The sequence below is a fragment of the Rhinoderma darwinii genome, chromosome 4 (assembly GCF_050947455.1).
Source record: "Rhinoderma darwinii isolate aRhiDar2 chromosome 4, aRhiDar2.hap1, whole genome shotgun sequence".
NCBI classification, from domain to species: domain Eukaryota; kingdom Metazoa; phylum Chordata; class Amphibia; order Anura; family Rhinodermatidae; genus Rhinoderma; species Rhinoderma darwinii.
Genome location: NC_134690.1, coordinates 130,571,430 through 130,598,358, shown reverse-complemented (window position 1 = coordinate 130,598,358; position 26,929 = coordinate 130,571,430). Strand labels below are relative to the sequence as shown.

Sequence of the window (26,929 nt, the reverse complement as noted above, 5' to 3'; positions counted from 1 at the left end):
CGCACCATTGTGAGACTGGGGTTACCTGAACGAGGCATGGCTCAATCCACTTCCGTTGTTCCGGTGGCATATTAGGAAGCAGCTGCCTAACCCACTTGGTAAATGTAAGTGTGTGCTGGTCTTATTCCTGTAAATATCATCCAACATGAATTAAACTCTAGCAGGTGGGAACAAGAAGGCATTTCTTTCTAGGACGGTCAGCTTTTATGTCACCCAGAAGAGCCAATGATCTTAGAGTTGAATAAAGTCAAACAGATGAGAAATAAACTTGTACTTGAATAACAAAATGACTTGTATATTCGGGGTGATTGCATGTACCTTTCAGTCTTCTCTCCTAATACTCAGGATGTCAGGATGGCCGAGCGGTCCAAGGCGCCAGACTCAAGATGAAAATTCTTCCCTAGTTGGGTGTTCTGGTCTCTGAAAGGAGGTGTGGGTTCAAATCCCACTTCTGACAAGTATTTTGTTCAATAAAGTCAGTCATCTCACTTCCTGGAAATAACTTCTGACTCCAGTTGCACACCATTGTGAGACTGGGGGTAACTGAGCGAGGCATGGCTCAATCCACTTCCGTTGTCCCGGTGGCATATTAGGAAGCAGCTGCCTAACCCACTTGGTAAATGTAAGTGTGTGCTGGTCTTATTCCTGTAAATATCATCCAACATGAATTAAACTCTAGCAGGTGGGAACAAGAAGGCATTTCTTTCTAGGACGGTCAGCTTTTATGTCACCCAGAAGAGCCAATGATCTTAGAGTTGAATAAAGTCAAACAGATGAGAAATAAACTTGTACTTGAATAACAAAATGACTTGTATATTCGGGGTGATTGCATGTACCTTTCAGTCTTCTCTCCTAATGCTCAGGATGTCAGGATGGCAGAGCGGTCCAAGGCGCCAGACTCAAGATGAAAATTCTTCCCTAGTTGGGTGTTCTGGTCTCTGAAAGGAGGCGTGGGTTCAAATCCCACTTCTGACAAGTATTTTGTTCAATAAAGTCAGTCATCTCACTTCCTGGAAATAACTTCTGACTCCAGTTGCGCACCATTGTGAGACTGGGGTTACCTGAACGAGGCATGGCTCAATCCACTTCCGTTGTTCCGGTGGCATATTAGGAAGCAGCTGCCTAACCCACTTGGTAAATGTAAGTGTGTGCTGGTCTTATTCCTGTAAATATCATCCAACATGAATTAAACTCTAGCAGGTGGGAACAAGAAGGCATTTCTTTCTAGGACGGTCAGCTTTTATGTCACCCAGAAGAGCCAATGATCTTAGAGTTGAATAAAGTCAAACAGATGAGAAATAAACTTGTACTTGAATAACAAAATGACTTGTATATTCGGGGTGATTGCATGTACCTTTCAGTCTTCTCTCCTAATACTCAGGATGTCAGGATGGCCGAGCGGTCCAAGGCGCCAGACTCAAGATGAAAATTCTTCCCTAGTTGGGTGTTCTGGTCTCTGAAAGGAGGCGTGGGTTCAAATCCCACTTCTGACAAGTATTTTGTTCAATAAAGTCAGTCATCTCACTTCCTGGAAATAACTTCTGACTCCAGTTGCGCACCATTGTGAGACTGGGGTTACCTGAACGAGGCATGGCTCAATCCACTTCCGTTGTTCCGGTGGCATATTAGGAAGCAGCTGCCTAACCCACTTGGTAAATGTAAGTGTGTGCTGGTCTTATTCCTGTAAATATCATCCAACATGAATTAAACTCTAGCAGGTGGGAACAAGAAGGCATTTCTTTCTAGGACGGTCAGCTTTTATGTCACCCAGAAGAGCCAATGATCTTAGAGTTGAATAAAGTCAAACAGATGAGAAATAAACTTGTACTTGAATAACAAAATGACTTGTATATTCGGGGTGATTGCATGTACCTTTCAGTCTTCTCTCCTAATACTCAGGATGTCAGGATGGCCGAGCGGTCCAAGGCGCCAGACTCAAGATGAAAATTCTTCTCTGGTCAGGTGTTCTGGTCTCTGAAAGGAGGCGTGGGTTCAAATCCCATTTCTGACAAGTATTTTGTTCAATAAAGTCAGTCATCTCACTTCCTGGAAATAACTTCTGACTCCAGTTGCGCACCATTGTGAGAATGGGGTTACCTGAACGAGGCATGGCTCAATCCACTTCCGTTGTTCCGGTGGCATATTAGGAAGCAGCTGCCTAACCCACTTGGTAAATGTAAGTGTGTGCTGGTCTTATTCCTGTAAATATCATCCAACATGAATTAAACTCTAGCAGGTGGGAACAAGAAGGCATTGCTTTCTAGGACGGTCAGCTTTTATGTCACCCAGAAGAGCCAATGATCTTAGAGTTGAATAAAGTCAAACAGATGAGAAATAAACTTGTACTTGAATAACAAAATGACTTGTATATTCGGGGTGATTGCATGTACCTTTCAGTCTTCTCTCCTAATACTCAGGATGTCAGGATGGTCGAGCGGTCCAAGGCGCCAGACTCAAGATGAAAATTCTTCCCTAGTTGTGTGTTCTGGTCTCTGAAAGGAGGCGTGGGTTCAAATCCCACTTCTGACAAGTATTTTGTTCGATAAAGTCAGTCATCTCACTTCCTGGAAATAACTTCTGACTCCAGTTGCGCACCATTGTGAGACTGGGGTTACCTGAACGAGTCATGGCTCAATCCACTTCCGTTGTTCCGGTGGCATATTAGGAAGCAGCTGCCTAACCCACTTGGTAAATGTAAGTGTGTGCTGGTCTTATTCCTGTAAATATCATCCAACAGGAATTAAACTCTAGCAGGTGGGAACAAGAAGGCATTTCTTTCTTGGACGGTCAGCTTTTATGTCACCCAGAAGAGCCAATGATCTTAGAGTTGAATAAAGTCAAACAGATGAGAAATAAACTTGTACTTGAATAACAAAATGACTTGTATATTCGTGGTGATTGCATGTACCTTTCAGTCTGCTCTCCTAATACTCAGGATGTCAGGATGGCCGAGTGGTCCAAGGCGCCAGACTCAAGGGTAAAATTCTTCCCTAGTTGGGTGTTCTGGTCTCTGAAAGGAGGAGTGGGTTCAAATTTCACTTCTGACAAGTATTTTGTTCAATAAAGTCAGTCATCTCACTTCCTGGAAATAACTTCTGACTCCAGTTGCGCACCATTGTGAGACTGGGGTTACCTGAACGAGGCATGGCTCAATCCACTTCCGTTGTTCCGGTGGCATATTAGGAAGCAGCTGCCTAACCCACTTGGTAAATGTAAGTGTGTGCTGGTCTTATTCCTGTAAATATCATCCAACATGAATTAAACTCTAGCAGGTGGGAACAAGAAGGCATTTCTTTCTAGGACGGTCAGCTTTTATGTCACCCAGAAGAGCCAATGATCTTAGAGTTGAATAAAGTCAAACAGATGAGAAATAAACTTGTACTTGAATAACAAAATGACTTGTATATTCGGGGTGATTGCATGTACCTTTCAGTCTTCTCTCCTAATACTCAGGATGTCAGGATGGCCGAGCGGTCCAAGGCGCCAGACTCAAGATGAAAATTCTTCCCTGGTCAGGTGTTCTGGTCTCTGAAAGGAGGCGTGGGTTCAAATCCCATTTCTGACAAGTATTTTGTTCAATAAAGTCAGTCATCTCACTTCCTGGAAATAACTTCTGACTCCAGTTGCGCACCATTGTGAGAATGGGGTTACCTGAACGAGTCATGGCTCAATCCACTTCCGTTGTTCCGGTGGCATATTAGGAAGCAGCTGCCTAACCCACTTGGTAAATGTAAGTGTGTGCTGGTCTTATTCCTGTAAATATCATCCAACAGGAATTAAACTCTAGCAGGTGGGAACAAGAAGGCATTTCTTTCTAGGACGGTCAGCTTTTATGTCACCCAGAGGAGCCAATGATCTTAGAGTTGAATAAAGTCAAACAGATGAGAAATAAACTTGTACTTGAATAACAAAATGACTTGTATATTCGGGATGATTGCATGTACCTTTCAGTCTTCTCTCCTAATACTCAGGATGTCAGGATGGCCGAGTGGTCCAAGGCGCCAGACTCAAGATGAAAATTCTTCCCTAGTCGGGTGTTCTGGTCTCTGAAAGGAGGCGTGGGTTCAAATCCCACTTCTGACAAGTATTTTGTTCAATAAAGTCAGTCATCTCACTTCCTGGAAATAACTTCTGACTCCAGTTGCGCACCATTGTGAGACTGGGGTTACCTGAACGAGGCATGGCTCAATCCACTTCCGTTGTTCCGGTGGCATATTAGGAAGCAGCTGCCTAACCCACTTGGTAAATGTAAGTGTGTGCTGGTCTTATTCCTGTAAATATCATCCAACATGAATTAAACTCTAGCAGGTGGGAACAAGAAGGCATTTCTTTCTAGGACGGTCAGCTTTTATGTCACCCAGAAGAGCCAATGATCTTAGAGTTGAATAAAGTCAAACAGATGAGAAATAAACTTGTACTTGAATAACAAAATGACTTGTATATTCGGGGTGATTGCATGTACCTTTCAGTCTTCTCTCCTAATACTCAGGATGTCAGGATGGCAGAGCGGTCCAAGGCGCCAGACTCAAGATGAAAATTCTTCCCTAGTTGGGTGTTCTGGTCTCTGAAAGGAGGCGTGGGTTCAAATCCCACTTCTGACAAGTATTTTGTTCAATAAAGTCAGTCATCTCACTTCCTGGAAATAACTTCTGACTCCAGTTGCGCACCATTGTGAGACTGGGGTTACCTGAACGAGGCATGGCTCAATCCACTTCCGTTGTTCCGGTGGCATATTAGGAAGCAGCTGCCTAACCCACTTGGTAAATGTAAGTGTGTGCTGGTCTTATTCCTGTAAATATCATCCAACATGAATTAAACTCTAGCAGGTGGGAACAAGAAGGCATTTCTTTCTAGGACGGTCAGCTTTTATGTCACCCAGAAGAGCCAATGATCTTAGAGTTGAATAAAGTCAAACAGATGAGAAATAAACTTGTACTTGAATAACAAAATGACTTGTATATTCGGGGTGATTGCATGTACCTTTCAGTCTTCTCTCCTAATACTCAGGATGTCAGGATGGCCGAGCGGTCCAAGGCGCCAGACTCAAGATGAAAATTCTTCCCTGGTCAGGTGTTCTGGTCTCTGAAAGGAGGCGTGGGTTCAAATCCCATTTCTGACAAGTATTTTGTTCAATAAAGTCAGTCATCTCACTTCCTGGAAATAACTTCTGACTCCAGTTGCGCACCATTGTGAGAATGGGGTTACCTGAACGAGGCATGGCTCAATCCACTTCCGTTGTTCCGGTGGCATATTAGGAAGCAGCTGCCTAACCCACTTGGTAAATGTAAGTGTGTGCTGGTCTTATTCCTGTAAATATCATCCAACATGAATTAAACTCTAGCAAGTGGGAACAAGAAGGCATTGCTTTCTAGGACGGTCAGCTTTTATGTCACCCAGAAGAGCCAATGATCTTAGAGTTGAATAAAGTCAAACAGATGAGAAATAAACTTGTACTTGAATAACAAAATGACTTGTATATTCGGGGTGATTGCATGTACCTTTCAGTCTTCTCTCCTAATACTCAGGATGTCAGGATGGTCGAGCGGTCCAAGGCGCCAGACTCAAGATGAAAATTCTTCCCTAGTTGGGTGTTCTGGTCTCTGAAAGGAGGCGTGGGTTCAAATCCCACTTCTGACAAGTATTTTGTTCGATAAAGTCAGTCATCTCACTTCCTGGAAATAACTTCTGACTCCAGTTGCGCACCATTGTGAGACTGGGGTTACCTGAACGAGTCATGGCTCAATCCACTTCCGTTGTTCCGGTGGCATATTAGGAAGCAGCTGCCTAACCCACTTGGTAAATGTAAGTGTGTGCTGGTCTTATTCCTGTAAATATCATCCAACAGGAATTAAACTCTAGCAGGTGGGAACAAGAAGGCATTTCTTTCTTGGACGGTCAGCTTTTATGTCACCCAGAAGAGCCAATGATCTTAGAGTTGAATAAAGTCAAACAGATGAGAAATAAACTTGTACTTGAATAACAAAATCACTTGTATATTCGTGGTGATTGCATGTACCTTTCAGTCTGCTCTCCTAATACTCAGGATGTCAGGATGGCCGAGCGGTCCAAGGCGCCAGACTCAAGATGAAAATTCTTCCCTAGTTGGGTGTTCTGGTCTCTGAAAGGAGGCGTGGGTTCAAATCCCACTTCTGACAAGTATTTTGTTCAATAAAGTCAGTCATCTCACTTCCTGGAAATAACTTCTGACTCCAGTTGCGCACCATTGTGAGACTGGGGTTACCTGAACGAGGCATGGCTCAATCCACTTCCGTTGTTCCGGTGGCATATTAGGAAGCAGCTGCCTAACCCACTTGGTAAATGTAAGTGTGTGCTGGTCTTATTCCTGTAAATATCATCCAACATGAATTAAACTCTAGCAGGTGGGAACAAGAAGGCATTTCTTTCTAGGACGGTCAGCTTTTATGTCACCCAGAAGAGCCAATGATCTTAGAGTTGAATAAAGTCAAACAGATGAGAAATAAACTTGTACTTGAATAACAAAATGACTTGTATATTCGGGGTGATTGCATGTACCTTTCAGTCTTCTCTCCTAATACTCAGGATGTCAGGATGGCCGAGCGGTCCAAGGCGCCAGACTCAAGATGAAAATTCTTCCCTAGTTGGGTGTTCTGGTCTCTGAAAGGAGGCGTGGGTTCAAATCCCACTTCTGACAAGTATTTTGTTCAATAAAGTCAGTCATCTCACTTCCTGGAAATAACTTCTGACTCCAGTTGCGCACCATTGTGAGACTGGGGTTACCTGAACGAGGCATGGTTCAATCCACTTCCGTTGTTCCGGTGGCATATTAGGAAGCAGCTGCCTAACCCACTTGGTAAATGTAAGTGTGTGCTGGTCTTATTCCTGTAAATATCATCCAACATGAATTAAACTCTAGCAGGTGGGAACAAGAAGGCATTTCTTTCTAGGACGGTCAGCTTTTATGTCACCCAGAAGAGCCAATGATCTTAGAGTTGAATAAAGTCAAACAGATGAGAAATAAACTTGTACTTGAATAACAAAATGACTTGTATATTCGGGGTGATTGCATGTACCTTTCAGTCTTCTCTCCTAATACTCAGGATGTCAGGATGGCCGAGCGGTCCAAGGCGCCAGACTCAAGATGAAAATTCTTCCCTAGTTGGGTGTTCTGGTCTCTGAAAGGAGGAGTGGGTTCAAATTTCACTTCTGACAAGTATTTTGTTCAATAAAGTCAGTCATCTCACTTCCTGGAAATAACTTCTGACTCCAGTTGCGCACCATTGTGAGACTGGGGTTACCTGAACGAGGCATGGCTCAATCCACTTCCGTTGTTCCGGTGGAATATTAGGAAGCAGCTGCCTAACCCACTTGGTAAATGTAAGGGTATGTGCACACACACTAATTACGTCCGTAATTGACGGACGTATTTCGGCCGCAAGTACCGGACCGACCACAGTGCAGGGAGCCGGGCTCCTAGCATCATACTTATGTACGATGCTAGGAGTTCCTGCTACTCCGTGGAACTACTGTCCCGTACTGAAAACATGATTACAGTACGGGACAGTTGTCCTGCAGAGAGGCAGGGACTCCTAGCATCGTACATAACTATGATGCTAGGAGCCCGGCTCCCTGCACAGTGTTCGGTCCGGGACTTGCGGCCGAAATACGTCCGTCAATTACGGACGTAATTAGTGTGTGTGCACATACCCTAAGTGTGTGCTGGTCTTATTCCTGTAAATATCATCCAACATGAATTAAACTCTAGCAGGTGGGAACAAGAAGGCATTTCTTTCTAGGACGGTCAGCTTTTATGTCACCCAGAAGAGCCAATGATCTTAGAGTTGAATAAAGTCAAACAGATGAGAAATAAACTTGTACTTGAATAACAAAATGACTTGTATATTCGGGGTGATTGCATGTACCTTTCAGTCTTCTCTCCTAATGCTCAGGATGTCAGGATGGCAGAGCGGTCCAAGGCACCAGACTCAAGATGAAAATTCTTCCCTAGTTGGGTGTTCTGGTCTCTGAAAGGAGGCGTGGGTTCAAATCCCACTTCTGACAAGTATTTTGTTCAATAAAGTCAGTCATCTCACTTCCTGGAAATAACTTCTGACTCCAGTTGCGCACCATTGTGAGACTGGGGTTACCTGAACGAGGCATGGCTCAATCCACTTCCGTTGTTCCGGTGGCATATTAGGAAGCAGCTGCCTAACCCACTTGGTAAATGTAAGTGTGTGCTGGTCTTATTCCTGTAAATATCATCCAACATGAATTAAACTCTAGCAGGTGGGAACAAGAAGGCATTTCTTTCTAGGACGGTCAGCTTTTATGTCACCCAGAAGAGCCAATGATCTTAGAGTTGAATAAAGTCAAACAGATGAGAAATAAACTTGTACTTGAATAACAAAATGACTTGTATATTCGGGGTGATTGCATGTACCTTTCAGTCTTCTCTCCTAACACTCAGGATGTCAGGATGGCCGAGTGGTCCAAGGCACCAGACTCAAGGGTAAAATTCTTCCCTAGTTGGGTGTTCTGGTCTCTGAAAGGAGGAGTGGGTTCAAATTTCACTTCTGACAAGTATTTTGTTCAATAAAGTCAGTCATCTCACTTCCTGGAAATAACTTCTGACTCCAGTTGCGCACCATTGTGAGACTGGGGTTACCTGAACGAGGCATGGCTCAATCCACTTCCGTTGTTCCGGTGGCATATTAGGAAGCAGCTGCCTAACCCACTTGGTAAATGTAAGTGTGTGCTGGTCTTATTCCTGTAAATATCATCCAACATGAATTAAACTCTAGCAGGTGGGAACAAGAAGGCATTTCTTTCTAGGACGGTCAGCTTTTATGTCACCCAGAAGAGCCAATGATCTTAGAGTTGAATAAAGTCAAACAGATGAGAAATAAACTTGTACTTGAATAACAAAATGACTTGTATATTCGGGGTGATTGCATGTACCTTTCAGTCTTCTCTCCTAACACTCAGGATGTCAGGATGGCCGAGTGGTCCAAGGCGCCAGACTCAAGGGTAAAATTCTTCCCTAGTTGGGTGTTCTGGTCTCTGAAAGGAGGAGTGGGTTCAAATTTCACTTCTGACAAGTATTTTGTTCAATAAAGTCAGTCATCTCACTTCCTGGAAATAACTTCTGACTCCAGTTGCGCACCATTGTGAGAATGGGGTTACCTGAACGAGGCATGGCTCAATCCACTTCCGTTGTTCCGGTGGCATATTAGGAAGCAGCTGCCTAACCCACTTGGTAAATGTAAGTGTGTGCTGGTCTTATTCCTGTAAATATCATCCAACATGAATTAAACTCTAGCAGGTGGGAACAAGAAGGCATTGCTTTCTAGGACGGTCAGCTTTTATGTCACCCAGAAGAGCCAATGATCTTAGAGTTGAATAAAGTCAAACAGATGAGAAATAAACTTGTACTTGAATAACAAAATGACTTGTATATTCGGGGTGATTGCATGTACCTTTCAGTCTTCTCTCCTAATACTCAGGATGTCAGGATGGTCGAGCGGTCCAAGGCGCCAGACTCAAGATGAAAATTCTTCCCTAGTTGTGTGTTCTGGTCTCTGAAAGGAGGCGTGGGTTCAAATCCCACTTCTGACAAGTATTTTGTTCGATAAAGTCAGTCATCTCACTTCCTGGAAATAACTTCTGACTCCAGTTGCGCACCATTGTGAGACTGGGGTTACCTGAACGAGTCATGGCTCAATCCTCTTCCGTTGTTCCGGTGGCATATTAGGAAGCAGCTGCCTAACCCACTTGGTAAATGTAAGTGTGTGCTGGTCTTATTCCTGTAAATATCATCCAACATGAATTAAACTCTAGCAGGTGGGAACAAGAAGGCATTTCTTTCTTGGACGGTCAGCTTTTATGTCACCCAGAAGAGCCAATGATCTTAGAGTTGAATAAAGTCAAACAGATGAGAAATAAACTTGTACTTGAATAACAAAATGACTTGTATATTCGTGGTGATTGCATGTACCTTTCAGTCTGCTCTCCTAACACTCAGGATGTCAGGATGGCCGAGTGGTCCAAGGCGCCAGACTCAAGGGTAAAATTCTTCCCTAGTTGGGTGTTCTGGTCTCTGAAAGGAGGAGTGGGTTCAAATTTCACTTCTGACAAGTATTTTGTTCAATAAAGTCAGTCATCTCACTTCCTGGAAATAACTTCTGACTCCAGTTGCGCACCATTGTGAGACTGGGGTTACCTGAACGAGGCATGGCTCAATCCACTTCCGTTGTTCCGGTGGCATATTAGGAAGCAGCTGCCTAACCCACTTGGTAAATGTAAGTGTGTGCTGGTCTTATTCCTGTAAATATCATCCAACATGAATTAAACTCTAGCAGGTGGGAACAAGAAGGCATTTCTTTCTAGGACGGTCAGCTTTTATGTCACCCAGAAGAGCCAATGATCTTAGAGTTGAATAAAGTCAAACAGATGAGAAATAAACTTGTACTTGAATAACAAAATGACTTGTATATTCGGGGTGATTGCATGTACCTTTCAGTCTTCTCTCCTAATACTCAGGATGTCAGGATGGCCGAGCGGTCCAAGGCGCCAGACTCAAGATGAAAATTCTTCCCTAGTTGGGTGTTCTGGTCTCTGAAAGGAGGCGTGGGTTCAAATCCCACTTCTGACAAGTATTTTGTTCAATAAAGTCAGTCATCTCACTTCCTGGAAATAACTTCTGACTCCAGTTGCGCACCATTGTGAGACTGGGGTTACCTGAACGAGGCATGGCTCAATCCACTTCCGTTGTTCCGGTGGCATATTAGGAAGCAGCTGCCTAACCCACTTGGTAAATGTAAGTGTGTGCTGGTCTTATTCCTGTAAATATCATCCAACATGAATTAAACTCTAGCCGGTGGGAACAAGAAGGCATTTCTTTCTAGGACGGTCAGCTTTTATGTCACCCAGAAGAGCCAATGATCTTAGAGTTGAATAAAGTCAAACAGATGAGAAATAAACTTGTACTTGAATAACAAAATGACTTGTATATTCGGGGTGATTGCATGTACCTTTCAGTCTTCTCTCCTAATACTCAGGATGTCAGGATGGCCGAGCGGTCCAAGGCGCCAGACTCAAGATGAAAATTCTTCCCTGGTCAGGTGTTCTGGTCTCTGAAAGGAGGCGTGGGTTCAAATCCCATTTCTGACAAGTATTTTGTTCAATAAAGTCAGTCATCTCACTTCCTGGAAATAACTTCTGACTCCAGTTGCGCACCATTGTGAGAATGGGGTTACCTGAACGAGGCATGGCTCAATCCACTTCCGTTGTTCCGGTGGCATATTAGGAAGCAGCTGCCTAACCCACTTGGTAAATGTAAGTGTGTGCTGGTCTTATTCCTGTAAATATCATCCAACATGAAGAAAACTCTAGCAGGTGGGAACAAGAAGGCATTTCTTTCTAGGACGGTCAGCTTTTATGTCACCCAGAGGAGCCAATGATCTTAGAATTGAATAAAGTCAAACAGATGAGAAATAAACTTGTACTTGAATAACAAAATGACTTGTATATTCGGGGTGATTGCATGTACCTTTCAGTCTTCTCTCCTAATACTCAGGATGTCAGGATGGCCGAGCGGTCCAAGGCGCCAGACTCAAGATGAAAATTCTTCCCTAGTCGGGTGTTCTGGTCTCTGAAAGGAGGCGTGGGTTCAAATCCCACTTCTGACAAGTATTTTGTTCAATAAAGTCAGTCATCTCACTTCCTGGAAATAACTTCTGACTCCAGTTGCGCACCATTGTGAGACTGGGGTTACCTGAACGAGGCATGGCTCAATCCACTTCCGTTGTTCCGGTGGCATATTAGGAAGCAGCTGCCTAACCCACTTGGTAAATGTAAGTGTGTGCTGGTCTTATTCCTGTAAATATCATCCAACATGAATTAAACTCTAGCCGGTGGGAACAAGAAGGCATTTCTTTCTAGGACGGTCAGCTTTTATGTCACCCAGAAGAGCCAATGATCTTAGAGTTGAATAAAGTCAAACAGATGAGAAATAAACTTGTACTTGAATAACAAAATGACTTGTATATTCGGGGTGATTGCATGTACCTTTCAGTCTTCTCTCCTAATACTCAGGATGTCAGGATGGCCGAGCGGTCCAAGGCGCCAGACTCAAGATGAAAATTCTTCCCTGGTCAGGTGTTCTGGTCTCTGAAAGGAGGCGTGGGTTCAAATCCCATTTCTGACAAGTATTTTGTTCAATAAAGTCAGTCATCTCACTTCCTGGAAATAACTTCTGACTCCAGTTGCGCACCATTGTGAGAATGGGGTTACCTGAACGAGGCATGGCTCAATCCACTTCCGTTGTTCCGGTGGCATATTAGGAAGCAGCTGCCTAACCCACTTGGTAAATGTAAGTGTGTGCTGGTCTTATTCCTGTAAATATCATCCAACATGAAGAAAACTCTAGCAGGTGGGAACAAGAAGGCATTTCTTTCTAGGACGGTCAGCTTTTATGTCACCCAGAGGAGCCAATGATCTTAGAATTGAATAAAGTCAAACAGATGAGAAATAAACTTGTACTTGAATAACAAAATGACTTGTATATTCGGGGTGATTGCATGTACCTTTCAGTCTTCTCTCCTAATACTCAGGATGTCAGGATGGCCGAGCGGTCCAAGGCGCCAGACTCAAGATGAAAATTCTTCCCTAGTCGGGTGTTCTGGTCTCTGAAAGGAGGCGTGGGTTCAAATCCCACTTCTGACAAGTATTTTGTTCAATAAAGTCAGTCATCTCACTTCCTGGAAATAACTTCTGACTCCAGTTGCGCACCATTGTGAGACTGGGGTTACCTGAACGAGGCATGGCTCAATCCACTTCCGTTGTTCCGGTGGCATATTAGGAAGCAGCTGCCTAACCCACTTGGTAAATGTAAGTGTGTGCTGGTCTTATTCCTGTAAATATCATCCAACATGAATTAAACTCTAGCAGGTGGGAACAAGAAGGCATTTCTTTCTAGGACGGTCAGCTTTTATGTCACCCAGAAGAGCCAATGATCTTAGAGTTGAATAAAGTCAAACAGATGAGAAATAAACTTGTACTTGAATAACAAAATGACTTGTATATTCGGGGTGATTGCATGTACCTTTCAGTCTTCTCTCCTAATACTCAGGATGTCAGGATGGCCGAGCGGTCCAAGGCGCCAGACTCAAGATGAAAATTCTTCCCTAGTTGGGTGTTCTGGTCTCTGAAAGGAGGTGTGGGTTCAAATCCCACTTCTGACAAGTATTTTGTTCAATAAAGTCAGTCATCTCACTTCCTGGAAATAACTTCTGACTCCAGTTGCGCACCATGGTGAGACTGGGGTTACCTGAACGAGTCATGGCTCAATCCACTTCCGTTGTTCCGGTGGCATATTAGGAAGCAGCTGCCTAACCCACTTGGTAAATGTAAGTGTGTGCTGCTCTTATTCCTGTAAATATCATCCAACATGAATTAAACTCTAGCAGGTGGGAACAAGAAGGCATTTCTTTCTAGGACGGTCAGCTTTTATGTCACCCAGAAGAGCCAATGATCTTAGAGTTGAATAAAGTCAAACAGATGAGAAATAAACTTGTACTTGAATAACAAAATGACTTGTATATTCGGGGTGATTGCATGTACCTTTCAGTCTTCTCTCCTAATACTCAGGATGTCAGGATGGCAGAGCGGTCCAAGGCGCCAGACTCAAGATGAAAATTCTTCCCTAGTTGGGTGTTCTGGTCTCTGAAAGGAGGCGTGGGTTCAAATCCCACTTCTGACAAGTATTTTGTTCAATAAAGTCAGTCATCTCACTTCCTGGAAATAACTTCTGACTCCAGTTGCGCACCATTGTGAGACTGGGGTTACCTGAACGAGGCATGGCTCAATCCACTTCCGTTGTTCCGGTGGCATATTAGGAAGCAGCTGCCTAACCCACTTGGTAAATGTAAGTGTGTGCTGGTCTTATTCCTGTAAATATCATCCAACATGAATTAAACTCTAGCAGGTGGGAACAAGAAGGCATTTCTTTCTAGGACGGTCAGCTTTTATGTCACCCAGAAGAGCCAATGATCTTAGAGTTGAATAAAGTCAAACAGATGAGAAATAAACTTGTACTTGAATAACAAAATGACTTGTATATTCGGGGTGATTGCATGTACCTTTCAGTCTTCTCTCCTAATACTCAGGATGTCAGGATGGCCGAGCGGTCCAAGGCGCCAGACTCAAGATGAAAATTCTTCCCTAGTTGGGTGTTCTGGTCTCTGAAAGGAGGCGTGGGTTCAAATCCCACTTCTGACAAGTATTTTGTTCAATAAAGTCAGTCATCTCACTTCCTGGAAATAACTTCTGACTCCAGTTGCGCACCATTGTGAGACTGGGGTTACCTGAACGAGGCATGGCTCAATCCACTTCCGTTGTTCCGGTGGCATATTAGGAAGCAGCTGCCTAACCCACTTGGTAAATGTAAGTGTGTGCTGGTCTTATTCCTGTAAATATCATCCAACATGAATTAAACTCTAGCAGGTGGGAACAAGAAGGCATTTCTTTCTAGGACGGTCAGCTTTTATGTCACCCAGAAGAGCCAATGATCTTAGAGTTGAATAAAGTCAAACAGATGAGAAATAAACTTGTACTTGAATAACAAAATGACTTGTATATTCGGGGTGATTGCATGTACCTTTCAGTCTTCTCTCCTAATACTCAGGATGTCAGGATGGCCGAGCGGTCCAAGGCGCCAGACTCAAGATGAAAATTCTTCCCTAGTTGGGTGTTCTGGTCTCTGAAAGGAGGCGTGGGTTCAAATCCCACTTCTGACAAGTATTTTGTTCAATAAAGTCAGTCATCTCACTTCCTGGAAATAACTTCTGACTCCAGTTGCGCACCATTGTGAGACTGGGGTTACCTGAACGAGGCATGGCTCAATCCACCTCCGTTGTTCCGGTGGCATATTAGGAAGCAGCTGCCTAACCCACTTGGTAAATGTAAGTGTGTGCTGGTCTTATTCCTGTAAATATCATCCAACATGAATTCAACTCTAGCAGGTGGGAACAAGAAGGCATTTCTTTCTAGGACGGTCAGCTTTTATGTCACCCAGAAGAGCCAATGATCTTAGAGTTGAATAAAGTCAAACAGATGAGAAATAAACTTGTACTTGAATAACAAAATGACTTGTATATTCGGGGTGATTGCATGTACCTTTCAGTCTTCTCTCCTAATACTCCTAATACTCAGGATGTCAGGATGGCCGAGCGGTCCAAGGTGCCAGACTCAAGATGAAAATTCTTCCCTGGTCAGGTGTTCTGGTCTCTGAAAGGAGGCGAGGGTTCAAATCCCATTTCTGACAAGTATTTTGTTCAATAAAGTCAGTCATCTCACTTCCTGGAAATAACTTCTGACTCCAGTTGCGCACCATGGTGAGACTGGGGTTACCTGAACGAGTCATGGCTCAATCCACTTCCGTTGTTCCGGTGGCATATTAGGAAGCAGCTGCCTAACCGACTTGGTAAATGTAAGTGTGTGCTGGTCTTATTCCTGTAAATATCATCCAACAGGAATTAAACTCTAGCAGGTGGGAACAAGAAGGCATTTCTTTCTAGGACGGTCAGCTTTTATTTCACCCAGAAGAGCCAATGATCTTAGAGTTGAATAAAGTCAAACAGATGAGAAATAAACTTGTACTTGAATAACAAAATGACTTGTATATTTGGGGTGATTGCATGTACCTTTCAGTCTTCTCTCCTAATACTCAGGATGTCAGGATGGCCGAGCGGTCCAAGGTGCCAGACTCAAGATGAAAATTCTTCCCTGGTCAGGTGTTCTGGTCTCTGAAAGGAGGCGTGGGTTCAAATCCCATTTCTGACAAGTATTTTGTTCAATAAAGACAGTCATCTCACTTCCTGGAAATAACTTCTGACTCCAGTTGCGCACCATTGTGAGACTGGGGGTACCTGAGCGAGGCATGGCTCAATCCACTTCCGTTGTCCCGGTGGCATATTAGGAAGCAGCTGCCTAACCCACTTGGTAAATGTAAGTGTGTGCTGGTCTTATTCCTGTAAATATCATCCAACATGAATTCAACTCTAGCAGGTGGGAACAAGAAGGCATTTCTTTCTAGGACGGTCAGCTTTTATGTCACCCAGAAGAGCCAATGATCTTAGAGTTGAATAAAGTCAAACAGATGAGAAATAAACTTGTACTTGAATAACAAAATGACTTGTATATTTGGGGTGATTGCATGTACCTTTCAGTCTTCTCTCCTAATACTCAGGATGTCAGGATGGCCGAGCGGTCCAAGGTGCCAGACTCAAGATGAAAATTCTTCCCTGGTCAGGTGTTCTGGTCTCTGAAAGGAGGCGTGGGTTCAAATCCCATTTCTGACAAGTATTTTGTTCAATAAAGTCAGTCATCTCACTTCCTGGAAATAACTTCTTACTCCAGTTGCGCACCATTGTGAGACTGGGGTTACCTGAACGAGGCATGGCTCAATCCACTTCCGTTGTTCCGGTGGCATATTAGGAAGCAGCTGCCTAACCCACTTGGTAAATGTAAGTGTGTGCTGGTCTTATTCCTGTAAATATCATCCAACAGGAATTAAACTCTAGCAGGTGGGAACAAGAAGGCATTTCTTTCTAGGACGGTCAGCTTTTATGTCACCCAGAAGAGCCAATGATCTTAGAGTTGAATAAAGTCAAACAGATGAGAAATAAACTTGTACTTGAATAACAAAATGACTTGTATATTCGGGGTGATTGCATGTACCTTTCAGTCTTCTCTCCTAATACTCAGGATGTCAGGATGGCCGAGCGGTCCAAGGCGCCAGACTCAAGATGAAAATTCTTCCCTAGTTGGGTGTTCTGTTCTCTGAAAGGAGGCGTGGGTTCAAATCCCACTTCTGACAAGTATTTTGTTCAATAAAGTCAGTCATCTCACTTCCTGGAAATAACTTCTGACTCCAGTTGCGCACCATTGTGAGACTGGGGTTACCTGAACGAGGCATGGCTCAATCCACTTCCGTTGTTCCGGTGGCATATTAGGAAGCAGCTGCCTAACCCACTTGGTAAATGTAAGTGTGTGCTGGTCTTATTCCTGTAAATATCATCCAACATGAATTAAACTCTAGCAGGTGGGAACAAGAAGGCATTTCTTTCTAGGACGGTCAGCTTTTATGTCACCCAGAGGAGCCAATGATCTTAGAGTTGAATAAAGTCAAACAGATGAGAAATAAACTTGTACTTGAATAACAAAATGACTTGTATATTCGGGGTGATTGCATGTACCTTTCAGTCTTCTCTCCTAATACTCAGGATGTCAGGATGGCCGAGCGGTCCAAGGCGCCAGACTCAAGTTGAAAATTCTTCCCTAGTTGGGTGTTCTGGTCTCTGAAAGGAGGCGTGGGTTCAAATCCCACTTCTGACAAGTATTTTGTTCAATAAAGTCAGTCATCTCACTTCCTGGAAATAACTTCTGACTCCAGTTGCGCACCATTGTGAGACTGGGGTTACCTGAACGAGGCATGGCTCAATCCACTTCCGTTGTTCCGGTGGCATATTAGGAAGCAGCTGCCTAACCCACTTGGTAAATGTAAGTGTGTGCTGGTCTTATTCCTGTAAATATCATCCAACATGAATTAAACTCTAGCAGGTGGGAACAAGAAGGCATTTCTTTCTAGGACGGTCAGCTTTTATGTCACCCAGAAGAGCCAATGATCTTAGAGTTGAATAAAGTCAAACAGATGAGAAATAAACTTGTACTTGAATAACAAAATGACTTGTATATTCGGGGTGATTGCATGTACCTTTCAGTCTTCTCTCCTAATACTCAGGATGTCAGGATGGCTGAGCGGTCCAAGGCGCCAGACTCAAGATGAAAATTCTTCCCTAGTTGGGTGTTCTGGTCTCTGAAAGGAGGCGTGGGTTCAAATCCCACTTCTGACAAGTATTTTGTTCAATAAAGTCAGTCATCTCACTTCCTGGAAATAACTTCTGACTCCAGTTGCGCACCATTGTGAGACTGGGGTTACCTGAACGAGGCATGGCTCAATCCACTTCCGTTGTTCCGGTGGCATATTAGGAAGCAGCTGCCTAACCCACTTGGTAAATGTAAGTGTGTGCTGGTCTTATTCCTGTAAATATCATCCAACATGAATTAAACTCTAGCAGGTGGGAACAAGAAGGCATTTCTTTCTAGGACGGTCAGCTTTTATGTCACCCAGAAGAGCCAATGATCTTAGAGTTGAATAAAGTCAAACAGATGAGAAATAAACTTGTACTTGAATAACAAAATGACTTGTATATTCGGGGTGATTGCATGTACCTTTCAGTCTTCTCTCCTAATACTCAGGATGTCAGGATGGCCGAGCGGTCCAAGGTGCCAGACTCAAGATGAAACTTCTTCCCTGGTCAGGTGTTCTGGTCTCTGAAAGGAGGTGTGGGTTCAAATCCCATTTCTGACAAGTATTTTGTTCAATAAAGTCAGTCATCTCACTTCCTGGAAATAACTTCTGACTCCAGTTGCGCACCATTGTGAGACTGGGGTTACCTGAACGAGGCATGGCTCAATCCACTTCCGTTGTTCCGGTGGCATATTAGGAAGCAGCTGCCTAACCCACTTGGTAAATGTAAGTGTGTGTTGGTCTTATTCCTGTAAATATCATCCAACATGAATAAAACTCTAGCAGGTGGGAACAAGAAGGCATTTCTTTCTAGGACGGTCAGCTTTTATGTCACCCAGAGGAGCCAATGATCTTAGAGTTGAATAAAGTCAAACAGATGAGAAATAAACTTGTACTTGAATAACAAAATGACTTGTATATTCGGGGTGATTGCATGTACCTTTCAGTCTTCTCTCCTAATACTCAGGATGTCAGGATGGCCGAGCGGTCCAAGGCGCCAGACTCAAGATGAAAATTCTTCCCTAGTTGGGTGTTCTGGTCTCTGAAAGGAGGTGTGGTTTCAAATCCCACTTCTGACAAGTATTTTGTTCAATAAAGTCAGTCATCTCACTTCCTGGAAATAACTTCTGACTCCAGTTGCGCACCATTGTGAGACTGGGGTTACCTGAACGAGGCATGGCTCAATCCACTTTCGTTGTTCCGGTGGCATATTAGGAAGCAGCTGCCTAACCCACTTGGTAAATGTAAGTGTGTGCTGGTCTTATTCCTGTAAATATCATCCAACAGGAATTAAACTCTAGCAGGTGGGAACAAGAAGGCATTTCTTTCTAGGACGGTCAGCTTTTATGTCACCCAGAAGAGCCAATGATCTTAGAGTTGAATAAAGTCAAACAGATGAGAAATAAACTTGTACTTGAATAACAAAATGACTTGTATATTCGCGGTGATTGCATGTACCTTTCAGTCTTCTCTCCTAATACTCAGGATGTCAGGATGGCCGAGCGGTCCAAGGCGCCAGACTCAAGATGAAAATTCTTCCCTAGTTGGGTGTTCTGGTCTCTGAAAGGAGGCGTGGGTTCAAATCCCACTTCTGACAAGTATTTTGTTCAATAAAGTCAGTCATCTCACTTCCTGGAAATAACTTCTGACTCCAGTTGCGCACCATTGTGAGACTGGGGTTACCTGAACGAGGCATGGCTCAATCCAATTCCGTTGTTCCGGTGGCATATTAGGAAGCAGCTGCCTAACCCACTTGGTAAATGTAAGTGTGTGCTGGTCTTATTCCTGTAAATATCATCCAACATGAATTAAACTCTAGCAGGTGGGAACAAGAAGGCATTTCTTTCTAGGACGGTCAGCTTTTATGTCACCCAGAAGAGCCAATGATCTTAGAGTTGAATAAAGTCAAACAGATGAGAAATAAACTTGTACTTGAATAACAAAATGACTTGTATATTCGGGGTGATTGCATGTACCTTTCAGTCTTCTCTCCTAATACTCAGGATGTCAGGATGGCCGAGCGGTCCAAGGTGCCAGACTCAAGATGAAAATTCTTCCCTGGTCAGGTGTTCTGGTCTCTGAAAGGAGGCGTGGGTTCAAATCCCATTTCTGACAAGTATTTTGTTCAATAAAGTCAGTCATCTCACTTCCTGGAAATAACTTCTGACTCCAGTTGCGCACCATTGTGAGAATGGGGTTACCTGAACGAGGCATGGCTCAATCCACTTCCGTTGTTCCGGTGGCATATTAGGAAGCAGCTGCCTAACCCACTTGGTAAATGTAAGTGTGTGCTGGTCTTATTCCTGTAAATATCATCCAACATGAATTAAACTCTAGCAGGTGGGAACAAGAAGGCATTTCTTTCTAGGACGGTCAGCTTTTATGTCACCCAGAAGAGCCAATGATCTTAGAGTTGAATAAAGTCAAACAGATGAGAAATAAACTTGTACTTGAATAACAAAATGACTTGTATATTCGGGGTGATTGCATGTACCTTTCAGTCTTCTCTCCTAATACTCAGGATGTCAGGATGGCCGAGCGGTCCAAGGCGCCAGACTCAAGATGAAAATTCTTCCCTAGTTGGGTGTTCTGGTCTCTGAAAGGAGGAGTGGGTTCAAATTTCACTTCTGACAAGTATTTTGTTCAATAAAGTCAGTCATCTCACTTCCTGGAAATAACTTCTGACTCCAGTTGCGCACCATTGTGAGACTGGGGTTACCTGAACGAGGCATGGCTCAATCCACTTCCGTTGTTCCGGTGGCATATTAGGAAGCAGCTGCCTAACCCACTTGGTAAATGTAAGGGTATGTTCACACGGCCTATTTACGGACGTAATTCGGGAGTTTTTGCCCCGAATTACGCCCGAAAATAGCGCCTCAATAGCGCTGACAAACATCTGCCCATTGAAAGCAATGGGCAGACGTTTGTCTGTTCACACGAGGTGTAAATTTACGCGCCGCTGTCAAATGACGGCGCGTAAATAGACGCCCGCGTCAAAGAAGTGACCTGTCACTTCTTTGGCCGTAATTGGAGCCGTTATTCATTGACTCCAATGAATAGCAGCGCTAATTACGGCCGTAATTGACGCGGCGTTCAAGCGCCTGCACATGCCGGTACGGCTGAAATTACGGGGATGTTTTCAGGCTGAAACATCCCCGTAATTTCAGCCGTTACGGACCCCCGCCGTGTGAACATACCCTAAGTGTGTGCTGGTCTTATTCCTGTAAATATCATCCAACATGAATTCAACTCTAGCTGGTGGGAACAAGAAGGCATTTCTTTCTAGGACGGTCAGCTTTTATGTCACCCAGAAGAGCCAATGATCTTAGAGTTGAATAAAGTCAAACAGATGAGAAATAAACTTGTACTTGAATAGCAAAATGACTTGTATATTCGGGGTGATTGCATGTACCTTTCAGTCTTCTCTCCTAATACTCAGGATGTCAGGATGGCTGAGCGGTCCAAGGCGCCAGACTCAAGATGAAAATTCTTCCCTAGTTGGGTGTTCTGGTCTCTGAAAGGAGGTGTGGGTTCAAATCCCACTTCTGACAAGTATTTTGTTCAATAAAGTCAGTCATCTCACTTCCTGGAAATAACTTCTGACTCCAGTTGCGCACCATTGTGAGACTGGGGTTACCTGAACGAGTCATGGCTCAATCCACTTCCGTTGTTCCGGTGGCATATTAGGAAGCAGCTGCCTAACCCACTTGGTAAATGTAAGTGTGTGCTGGTCTTATTCCTGTAAATATCATCCAACAGGAATTAAACTCTAGCAGGTGGGAACAAGAAGGCATTTCTTTCTAGGACGGTCAGCTTTTATGTCACCCAGAAGAGCCAATGATCTTAGAGTTGAATAAAGTCAAACAGATGAGAAATAAACTTGTACTTGAATAACAAAATGACTTGTATATTCGGGGTGATTGCATGTACCTTTCAGTCTTTTCTCCTAATACTCAGGATGTCAGGATGGCCGAGCGGTCCAAGGTGCCAGACTCAAGATGAAAATTCTTCTCTGGTCAGGTGTTCTGGTCTCTGAAAGGAGGCGTGGGTTCAAATCCCATTTCTGACAAGTATTTTGTTCAATAAAGTCAGTCATCTCACTTCCTGGAAATAACTTCTGACTCCAGTTGCGCACCATTTTGAGAATGGGGTTACCTGAACGAGGCATGGCTCAATCCACTTCCGTTGTTCCGGTGGCATATTAGGAAGCAGCTGCCTAACCCACTTGGTAAATGTAAGTGTGTGTTGGTCTTATTCCTGTAAATATCAACCAACATGAATAAAACTCTAGCAGGTGGGAACAAGAAGGCATTTCTTTCTAGGACGGTCAGCTTTTATGTCACCCAGAAGAGCCAATGATCTTAGAGTTGAATAAAGTCAAACAGATGAGAAATAAACTTGTACTTGAATAACAAAATGACTTGTATATTCGGGGTGATTGCATGTACCTTTCAGTCTTCTCTCCTAATACTCAGGATGTCAGGATCGCCGAGCGGTCCAAGGCGCCAGACTCAAGATGAAAATTCTTCCCTAGTTGGGTGTTCTGGTCTCTGAAAGGAGGTGTGGGTTCAAATCCCACTTCTGACAAGTATTTTGTTCAATAAAGTCAGTCATCTCACTTCCTGGAAATAACTTCTGACTTCAGTTGCGCACCATGGTGAGACTGGGGTTACCTGAACGAGTCATGGCTCAATCCACTTCCGTTGTTCCGGTGGCATATTAGGAAGCAGCTGCCTAACCCACTTGGTAAATGTAAGTGTGTGCTGGTCTTATTCCTGTAAATATCATCCAACATGAATTAAACTCTAGCAGGTGGGAACAAGAAGGCATTTCTTTCTAGGACGGTCAGCTTTTATGTCACCCAGAAGAGCCAATGATCTTAGAGTTGAATAAAGTCAAACAGATGAGAAATAAACTTGTACTTGAATAACAAAATGACTTGTATATTCGGGGTGATTGCATGTACCTTTCAGTCTTCTCTCCTGACACTCAGGATGTCAGGATGGCCGAGCGGTCCAAGGCGCCAGACTCAAGGGTAAAATTCTTCCCTAGTTGGGTGTTCTGGTCTCTGAAAGGAGGAGTGGGTTCAAATTTCACTTCTGACAAGTATTTTGTTCAATAAAGTCAGTCATCTCACTTCCTGGAAATAACTTCTGACTCCAGTTGCGCACCATTGTGAGACTGGGGTTACCTGAACGAGGCATGGCTCAATCCACTTCCGTTGTTCCGGTGGCATATTAGGAAGCAGCTGCCTAACCCACTTGGTAAATGTAAGTGTGTGCTGGTCTTATTCCTGTAAATGTCATCCAACATGAATTAAACTCTAGCAGGTGGGAACAAGAAGGCATTTCTTTCTAGGACGGTCAGCTTTTATGTCACCCAGAAGAGCCAATGATCTTAGAGTTGAATAAAGTCAAACAGATGAGAAATAAACTTGTACTTGAATAACAAAATGACTTGTATATTCGGGGTGATTGCATGTACCTTTCAGTCTTCTCTCCTAATACTCAGGATGTCAGGATCGCCGAGCGGTCCAAGGCGCCAGACTCAAGATGAAAATTCTTCCCTAGTTGGGTGTTCTGGTCTCTGAAAGGAGGTGTGGGTTCAAATCCCACTTCTGACAAGTATTTTGTTCAATAAAGTCAGTCATCTCACTTCCCGGAAATAACTTCTGACTCCAGTTGCGCACCATGGTGAGACTGGGGTTACCTGAACGAGTCATGGCTCAATCCACTTCCGTTGTTCCGGTGGCATATTAGGAAGCAGCTGCCTAACCCACTTGGTAAATGTAAGTGTGTGCTGGTCTTATTCCTGTAAATATCATCCAACAGGAATTAAACTCTAGCAGGTGGGAACAAGAAGGCATTTCTTTCTAGGACGGTCAGCTTTTTTGTCACCCAGAAGAGCCAATGATCTTAGAGTTGAATAAAGTCAAACAGATGAGAAATAAACTTGTACTTGAATAACAAAATGACTTGTATATTCGGGGTGATTGCATGTACCTTTCAGTCTGCTCTCCTAATACTCAGGATGTCAGGATGGCTGAGCGGTCCAAGGCGCCAGACTCAAGATGAAAATTCTTCCCTAGTTGGGTGTTCTGGTCTCTGAAAGGAGGCGTGGGTTCAAATCCCACTTCTGACAATTATTTTGTTCAATAAAGTCAGTCATCTCACTTCCTGGAAATAACTTCTGACTCCAGTTGCGCACCATTGTGAGACTGGGGTTACCTGAACGAGGCATGGCTCAATCCACTTCCGTTGTCCCGGTGGCATATTAGGAAGCAGCTGCCTAACCCACTTGGTAAATGTAAGTGTGTGTTGGTCTTATTCCTGTAAATATCATCCAACATGAATTAAACTCTAGCAGGTGGGAACAAGAAGGCATTTCTTTCTAGGACGGTCAGCTTTTATGTCACCCAGAAGAGCCAATGATCTTAGAGTTGAATAAAGTCAAACAGATGAGAAATAAACTTGTACTTGAATAAGTACTTTTAAAATCTTGAAATTCTCTAAAAAGATAAAAAAATATATATATCAAGTACATATAATGAAGTTGGTTTATCTCGAGAGCTTGGATCAGATGTTTTCTCTCGTGTGTTTATTGTAGAAATTGTTTAGATAATATTTAAAACATCATCAACTGCTTGTTTATTGAGGTTGATTGCATGTAACTTTCAGTCTACTAGCCTATCTCTTCAGGGTGTTAGGATGGCCGAGCAGTCTATGGCGCCAGACTTTTTGTCTTCTATCTAGGAGACATTATCCGGTCAAAGTAAAATGGCAATGTCCTCCTTATGGACACAAGTTGAATATAAATATAGAGAAATCAGTCTGTCAGTCATCACACTTATTATCGACTATTGATGTTTTTCATAGACAAAATTACTTGTATATTTGGGGTGATTGCATGTACCTTTCAGTCTTCTCTCCTATCACTCAGGATGACTGAGCGCTCTAAGGCGCCAGACTCAAGATGGAAATTCTTCCGTAGCAGGTGTGTACAAGAAGGTATTTCTTTCTAGGACGGTTAGCTTTTATGTCACTCAGAAGAGCCAATGATCTTAGAGTTGAATAAAGTCAAACAGTTGAGAAATTTACTTGCATTTGAATAAGTTCTTTTAAAATATTGAAATTCTCTAAAAAGAAAAAAATATATATATATAAAGGACATATAATGAAGTTGGTCTATCTTACGAGCTTAGATCAGATGTTTTCTCTTGTGAGTTTATTCTGGAAATTGTTTAGATATCTTTTAAAACCACATAAACTGCTTGTTTATTCAGGTTGATTTCATGTACCTTTCAGTCTACTTGCCTTTCTCTTCAGGGTGTTAGGATGTCTGAGCAGTTAATGGCGCCAGACATTTTGTCTTCTATCTCAGAGATATTTTCAGGTCAAAGTAAAATTGCATTGTCCTCCTTACCGACACAAGTTGAATATAAATATAAAGAAATCAGTCTTTCAGTCATCACACTTTTTATAGATTACTGATGTTTTTCATAGACAAAATGTATTGTATATTAAGGGTGATTGCTTGTACCTTCCAGTCTGCTCTCCTAACACTGAGAGCAGTTCTTCCCTAGGTGGGTGTTCTGCTCTCTGAATGGAGGGTTTAAATCGCATTTCTGACAAGTATTTTGTACAGTAGATAAAGTCAGTCTGCTCACATCCTGGAACAAACTTCTGACTGCAGTTGCGCACCATTGTGAGACTTTGGTTACCTGATCATGGCAGCAGCCAATCCACTTTGGTGATCCCTGATCTCATATCGGGAAGCAGCTACCTAACCCACTAGGTAAATGTAAGAGTGTTGGACTTATGCCTTTAACCCCTTCCCTCTTTTGCCAATTTTGACCTACCTGACAGAGCCTCATTTTTCAAATTTGACATGTTTCACTTTATGGGGTAATAACTTCAGAATGCTTTTACCTATACAAGCGATTCTGAGACTGTTTTCTCATGACACATTCGACTTTCTGTTACTTGCAAAATTTGCTCGATATGTTTAGTATTTAATTGTGAAAAACACCAAAATTTAGCAAAAAAATTGCAAAAATTATCATTTTTCTCAATTTCAATGTATCTGTTTGTAAGACAGGCAGTTTTTACACACAAAATTGTTGCTAACTAACATATTCCATATGTCTACTTTATATTGGCATCGTTTTTTGAACATCGTTTTATTTTTCTAGGACGTTACAAGACTTTGAACTTTAGCAGCAATTTCTCAAATTTTCAAGAAAATTTCAAAAGGCTATTTTTACAGGAGCCAGTTCAGTTGTGTAGTGGCTTTGAGGGCCTTATATATTAGAAACCCCCAAAAAGTCACCCCATTTTAAAAACTTCACCCCTCAAAGTATTCAAAACAGCATTTAGTAAATTTCTTAACCATTTAGATGTTTCACAAGAATTAAAGTAATAGAGGTGACATTTACAAATTTCATATTTTTTTGCAGAAATTAATTTTTAATCCAATTTTTTTAATAACACAGAAAGTTTTACCAGAGAAATGCAACTCAATATTAGTTGCCCAGTTTTAGGAAATATCCCACATGTGGCTGTAGTGTGCTACTGGACTGAAGCACCGGCTTCAGAAGCAAAGGAACACCTAGTGGATTTTAGGGCCTTATTTTTATTAAAATATATTTAAGGCACCATGTTAGGTTTCAAGGGCTCTTGCGGTGCCAGCCAAAACAGTGAAAATCCCCCAAAAGTGACCCCATTTGTGAAACTACAGACCTCAAGGAAATTATCTAGGGGTATAGTGAGCACTTTGAACGCACAGGTTTTTTACAGAAATTATTGGAATTAGGCCGTGAAAATTAAAATCTAAATATTTTCAAAGAAAATGTAGGTTTAGTGATTTTTTTTCTCATTTCCACAAGGACTAAAGGAGAAAAAGCTCCGCAAAATTTGTAAAGCAATACCCCACATGTGGTAATAAACGGCTGTTTGGACATACGGCAGGGCTTAGAAGGGATGGAGCGCCATTTGGCTTTTGGAGTTCACATTTAGCAAGAATGGTTTGCGGAGGCCATGTCACATTTACAAAGCCCCAGATGGGACAAAACAGTGGAAACCC

General features: G+C 42.9%; 37 non-coding genes across 37 annotated transcripts; all 37 read left to right on the top strand.

Moving 5' to 3' along the window:
• Positions 1-348: 348 nt before the first annotated feature.
• TRNAL-CAA (transfer RNA leucine (anticodon CAA)) lies at positions 349-457 on the top strand. The gene is made up of 2 exons: positions 349-386; positions 412-457. It is a non-coding gene; the product is annotated as a tRNA-Leu (tRNA).
• A 409-nt stretch (positions 458-866) lies between these two features.
• On the top strand, positions 867-975 carry TRNAL-CAA (transfer RNA leucine (anticodon CAA)). Its single transcript has 2 exons — positions 867-904; positions 930-975. It is a non-coding gene; the product is annotated as a tRNA-Leu (tRNA).
• A 409-nt stretch (positions 976-1,384) lies between these two features.
• Positions 1,385-1,493, top strand: TRNAL-CAA (transfer RNA leucine (anticodon CAA)). Its single transcript has 2 exons — positions 1,385-1,422; positions 1,448-1,493. It is a non-coding gene; the product is annotated as a tRNA-Leu (tRNA).
• Positions 1,494-1,902: 409 nt separating this feature from the next.
• Positions 1,903-2,011, top strand: TRNAL-CAA (transfer RNA leucine (anticodon CAA)). Its single transcript has 2 exons — positions 1,903-1,940; positions 1,966-2,011. It is a non-coding gene; the product is annotated as a tRNA-Leu (tRNA).
• Positions 2,012-2,420: 409 nt separating this feature from the next.
• TRNAL-CAA (transfer RNA leucine (anticodon CAA)) lies at positions 2,421-2,529 on the top strand. The gene is made up of 2 exons: positions 2,421-2,458; positions 2,484-2,529. It is a non-coding gene; the product is annotated as a tRNA-Leu (tRNA).
• Positions 2,530-3,456: 927 nt separating this feature from the next.
• On the top strand, positions 3,457-3,565 carry TRNAL-CAA (transfer RNA leucine (anticodon CAA)). The gene is made up of 2 exons: positions 3,457-3,494; positions 3,520-3,565. It is a non-coding gene; the product is annotated as a tRNA-Leu (tRNA).
• A 409-nt stretch (positions 3,566-3,974) lies between these two features.
• On the top strand, positions 3,975-4,083 carry TRNAL-CAA (transfer RNA leucine (anticodon CAA)). The gene is made up of 2 exons: positions 3,975-4,012; positions 4,038-4,083. It is a non-coding gene; the product is annotated as a tRNA-Leu (tRNA).
• Positions 4,084-4,492: 409 nt separating this feature from the next.
• Positions 4,493-4,601, top strand: TRNAL-CAA (transfer RNA leucine (anticodon CAA)). Its single transcript has 2 exons — positions 4,493-4,530; positions 4,556-4,601. It is a non-coding gene; the product is annotated as a tRNA-Leu (tRNA).
• Positions 4,602-5,010: 409 nt separating this feature from the next.
• Positions 5,011-5,119, top strand: TRNAL-CAA (transfer RNA leucine (anticodon CAA)). The gene is made up of 2 exons: positions 5,011-5,048; positions 5,074-5,119. It is a non-coding gene; the product is annotated as a tRNA-Leu (tRNA).
• A 409-nt stretch (positions 5,120-5,528) lies between these two features.
• On the top strand, positions 5,529-5,637 carry TRNAL-CAA (transfer RNA leucine (anticodon CAA)). The gene is made up of 2 exons: positions 5,529-5,566; positions 5,592-5,637. It is a non-coding gene; the product is annotated as a tRNA-Leu (tRNA).
• Positions 5,638-6,046: 409 nt separating this feature from the next.
• Positions 6,047-6,155, top strand: TRNAL-CAA (transfer RNA leucine (anticodon CAA)). The gene is made up of 2 exons: positions 6,047-6,084; positions 6,110-6,155. It is a non-coding gene; the product is annotated as a tRNA-Leu (tRNA).
• Positions 6,156-6,564: 409 nt separating this feature from the next.
• Positions 6,565-6,673, top strand: TRNAL-CAA (transfer RNA leucine (anticodon CAA)). The gene is made up of 2 exons: positions 6,565-6,602; positions 6,628-6,673. It is a non-coding gene; the product is annotated as a tRNA-Leu (tRNA).
• A 1,258-nt stretch (positions 6,674-7,931) lies between these two features.
• TRNAL-CAA (transfer RNA leucine (anticodon CAA)) lies at positions 7,932-8,040 on the top strand. The gene is made up of 2 exons: positions 7,932-7,969; positions 7,995-8,040. It is a non-coding gene; the product is annotated as a tRNA-Leu (tRNA).
• A 1,445-nt stretch (positions 8,041-9,485) lies between these two features.
• TRNAL-CAA (transfer RNA leucine (anticodon CAA)) lies at positions 9,486-9,594 on the top strand. Its single transcript has 2 exons — positions 9,486-9,523; positions 9,549-9,594. It is a non-coding gene; the product is annotated as a tRNA-Leu (tRNA).
• A 927-nt stretch (positions 9,595-10,521) lies between these two features.
• TRNAL-CAA (transfer RNA leucine (anticodon CAA)) lies at positions 10,522-10,630 on the top strand. Its single transcript has 2 exons — positions 10,522-10,559; positions 10,585-10,630. It is a non-coding gene; the product is annotated as a tRNA-Leu (tRNA).
• A 409-nt stretch (positions 10,631-11,039) lies between these two features.
• TRNAL-CAA (transfer RNA leucine (anticodon CAA)) lies at positions 11,040-11,148 on the top strand. The gene is made up of 2 exons: positions 11,040-11,077; positions 11,103-11,148. It is a non-coding gene; the product is annotated as a tRNA-Leu (tRNA).
• A 409-nt stretch (positions 11,149-11,557) lies between these two features.
• Positions 11,558-11,666, top strand: TRNAL-CAA (transfer RNA leucine (anticodon CAA)). Its single transcript has 2 exons — positions 11,558-11,595; positions 11,621-11,666. It is a non-coding gene; the product is annotated as a tRNA-Leu (tRNA).
• Positions 11,667-12,075: 409 nt separating this feature from the next.
• On the top strand, positions 12,076-12,184 carry TRNAL-CAA (transfer RNA leucine (anticodon CAA)). The gene is made up of 2 exons: positions 12,076-12,113; positions 12,139-12,184. It is a non-coding gene; the product is annotated as a tRNA-Leu (tRNA).
• A 409-nt stretch (positions 12,185-12,593) lies between these two features.
• On the top strand, positions 12,594-12,702 carry TRNAL-CAA (transfer RNA leucine (anticodon CAA)). Its single transcript has 2 exons — positions 12,594-12,631; positions 12,657-12,702. It is a non-coding gene; the product is annotated as a tRNA-Leu (tRNA).
• A 409-nt stretch (positions 12,703-13,111) lies between these two features.
• TRNAL-CAA (transfer RNA leucine (anticodon CAA)) lies at positions 13,112-13,220 on the top strand. The gene is made up of 2 exons: positions 13,112-13,149; positions 13,175-13,220. It is a non-coding gene; the product is annotated as a tRNA-Leu (tRNA).
• Positions 13,221-13,629: 409 nt separating this feature from the next.
• On the top strand, positions 13,630-13,738 carry TRNAL-CAA (transfer RNA leucine (anticodon CAA)). The gene is made up of 2 exons: positions 13,630-13,667; positions 13,693-13,738. It is a non-coding gene; the product is annotated as a tRNA-Leu (tRNA).
• Positions 13,739-14,147: 409 nt separating this feature from the next.
• TRNAL-CAA (transfer RNA leucine (anticodon CAA)) lies at positions 14,148-14,256 on the top strand. The gene is made up of 2 exons: positions 14,148-14,185; positions 14,211-14,256. It is a non-coding gene; the product is annotated as a tRNA-Leu (tRNA).
• Positions 14,257-14,665: 409 nt separating this feature from the next.
• TRNAL-CAA (transfer RNA leucine (anticodon CAA)) lies at positions 14,666-14,774 on the top strand. Its single transcript has 2 exons — positions 14,666-14,703; positions 14,729-14,774. It is a non-coding gene; the product is annotated as a tRNA-Leu (tRNA).
• A 936-nt stretch (positions 14,775-15,710) lies between these two features.
• TRNAL-CAA (transfer RNA leucine (anticodon CAA)) lies at positions 15,711-15,819 on the top strand. Its single transcript has 2 exons — positions 15,711-15,748; positions 15,774-15,819. It is a non-coding gene; the product is annotated as a tRNA-Leu (tRNA).
• A 409-nt stretch (positions 15,820-16,228) lies between these two features.
• TRNAL-CAA (transfer RNA leucine (anticodon CAA)) lies at positions 16,229-16,337 on the top strand. Its single transcript has 2 exons — positions 16,229-16,266; positions 16,292-16,337. It is a non-coding gene; the product is annotated as a tRNA-Leu (tRNA).
• A 409-nt stretch (positions 16,338-16,746) lies between these two features.
• TRNAL-CAA (transfer RNA leucine (anticodon CAA)) lies at positions 16,747-16,855 on the top strand. The gene is made up of 2 exons: positions 16,747-16,784; positions 16,817-16,855. It is a non-coding gene; the product is annotated as a tRNA-Leu (tRNA).
• Positions 16,856-17,264: 409 nt separating this feature from the next.
• TRNAL-CAA (transfer RNA leucine (anticodon CAA)) lies at positions 17,265-17,373 on the top strand. Its single transcript has 2 exons — positions 17,265-17,302; positions 17,328-17,373. It is a non-coding gene; the product is annotated as a tRNA-Leu (tRNA).
• Positions 17,374-17,782: 409 nt separating this feature from the next.
• On the top strand, positions 17,783-17,891 carry TRNAL-CAA (transfer RNA leucine (anticodon CAA)). The gene is made up of 2 exons: positions 17,783-17,820; positions 17,846-17,891. It is a non-coding gene; the product is annotated as a tRNA-Leu (tRNA).
• Positions 17,892-18,300: 409 nt separating this feature from the next.
• On the top strand, positions 18,301-18,409 carry TRNAL-CAA (transfer RNA leucine (anticodon CAA)). The gene is made up of 2 exons: positions 18,301-18,338; positions 18,364-18,409. It is a non-coding gene; the product is annotated as a tRNA-Leu (tRNA).
• Positions 18,410-18,818: 409 nt separating this feature from the next.
• Positions 18,819-18,927, top strand: TRNAL-CAA (transfer RNA leucine (anticodon CAA)). The gene is made up of 2 exons: positions 18,819-18,856; positions 18,882-18,927. It is a non-coding gene; the product is annotated as a tRNA-Leu (tRNA).
• A 409-nt stretch (positions 18,928-19,336) lies between these two features.
• On the top strand, positions 19,337-19,445 carry TRNAL-CAA (transfer RNA leucine (anticodon CAA)). Its single transcript has 2 exons — positions 19,337-19,374; positions 19,400-19,445. It is a non-coding gene; the product is annotated as a tRNA-Leu (tRNA).
• A 409-nt stretch (positions 19,446-19,854) lies between these two features.
• Positions 19,855-19,963, top strand: TRNAL-CAA (transfer RNA leucine (anticodon CAA)). Its single transcript has 2 exons — positions 19,855-19,892; positions 19,918-19,963. It is a non-coding gene; the product is annotated as a tRNA-Leu (tRNA).
• A 1,327-nt stretch (positions 19,964-21,290) lies between these two features.
• TRNAL-CAA (transfer RNA leucine (anticodon CAA)) lies at positions 21,291-21,399 on the top strand. Its single transcript has 2 exons — positions 21,291-21,328; positions 21,354-21,399. It is a non-coding gene; the product is annotated as a tRNA-Leu (tRNA).
• A 409-nt stretch (positions 21,400-21,808) lies between these two features.
• Positions 21,809-21,917, top strand: TRNAL-CAA (transfer RNA leucine (anticodon CAA)). The gene is made up of 2 exons: positions 21,809-21,846; positions 21,872-21,917. It is a non-coding gene; the product is annotated as a tRNA-Leu (tRNA).
• Positions 21,918-22,326: 409 nt separating this feature from the next.
• On the top strand, positions 22,327-22,435 carry TRNAL-CAA (transfer RNA leucine (anticodon CAA)). Its single transcript has 2 exons — positions 22,327-22,364; positions 22,390-22,435. It is a non-coding gene; the product is annotated as a tRNA-Leu (tRNA).
• A 927-nt stretch (positions 22,436-23,362) lies between these two features.
• Positions 23,363-23,471, top strand: TRNAL-CAA (transfer RNA leucine (anticodon CAA)). Its single transcript has 2 exons — positions 23,363-23,400; positions 23,426-23,471. It is a non-coding gene; the product is annotated as a tRNA-Leu (tRNA).
• Positions 23,472-23,880: 409 nt separating this feature from the next.
• TRNAL-CAA (transfer RNA leucine (anticodon CAA)) lies at positions 23,881-23,989 on the top strand. Its single transcript has 2 exons — positions 23,881-23,918; positions 23,944-23,989. It is a non-coding gene; the product is annotated as a tRNA-Leu (tRNA).
• Positions 23,990-26,929: the final 2,940 nt, after the last annotated feature.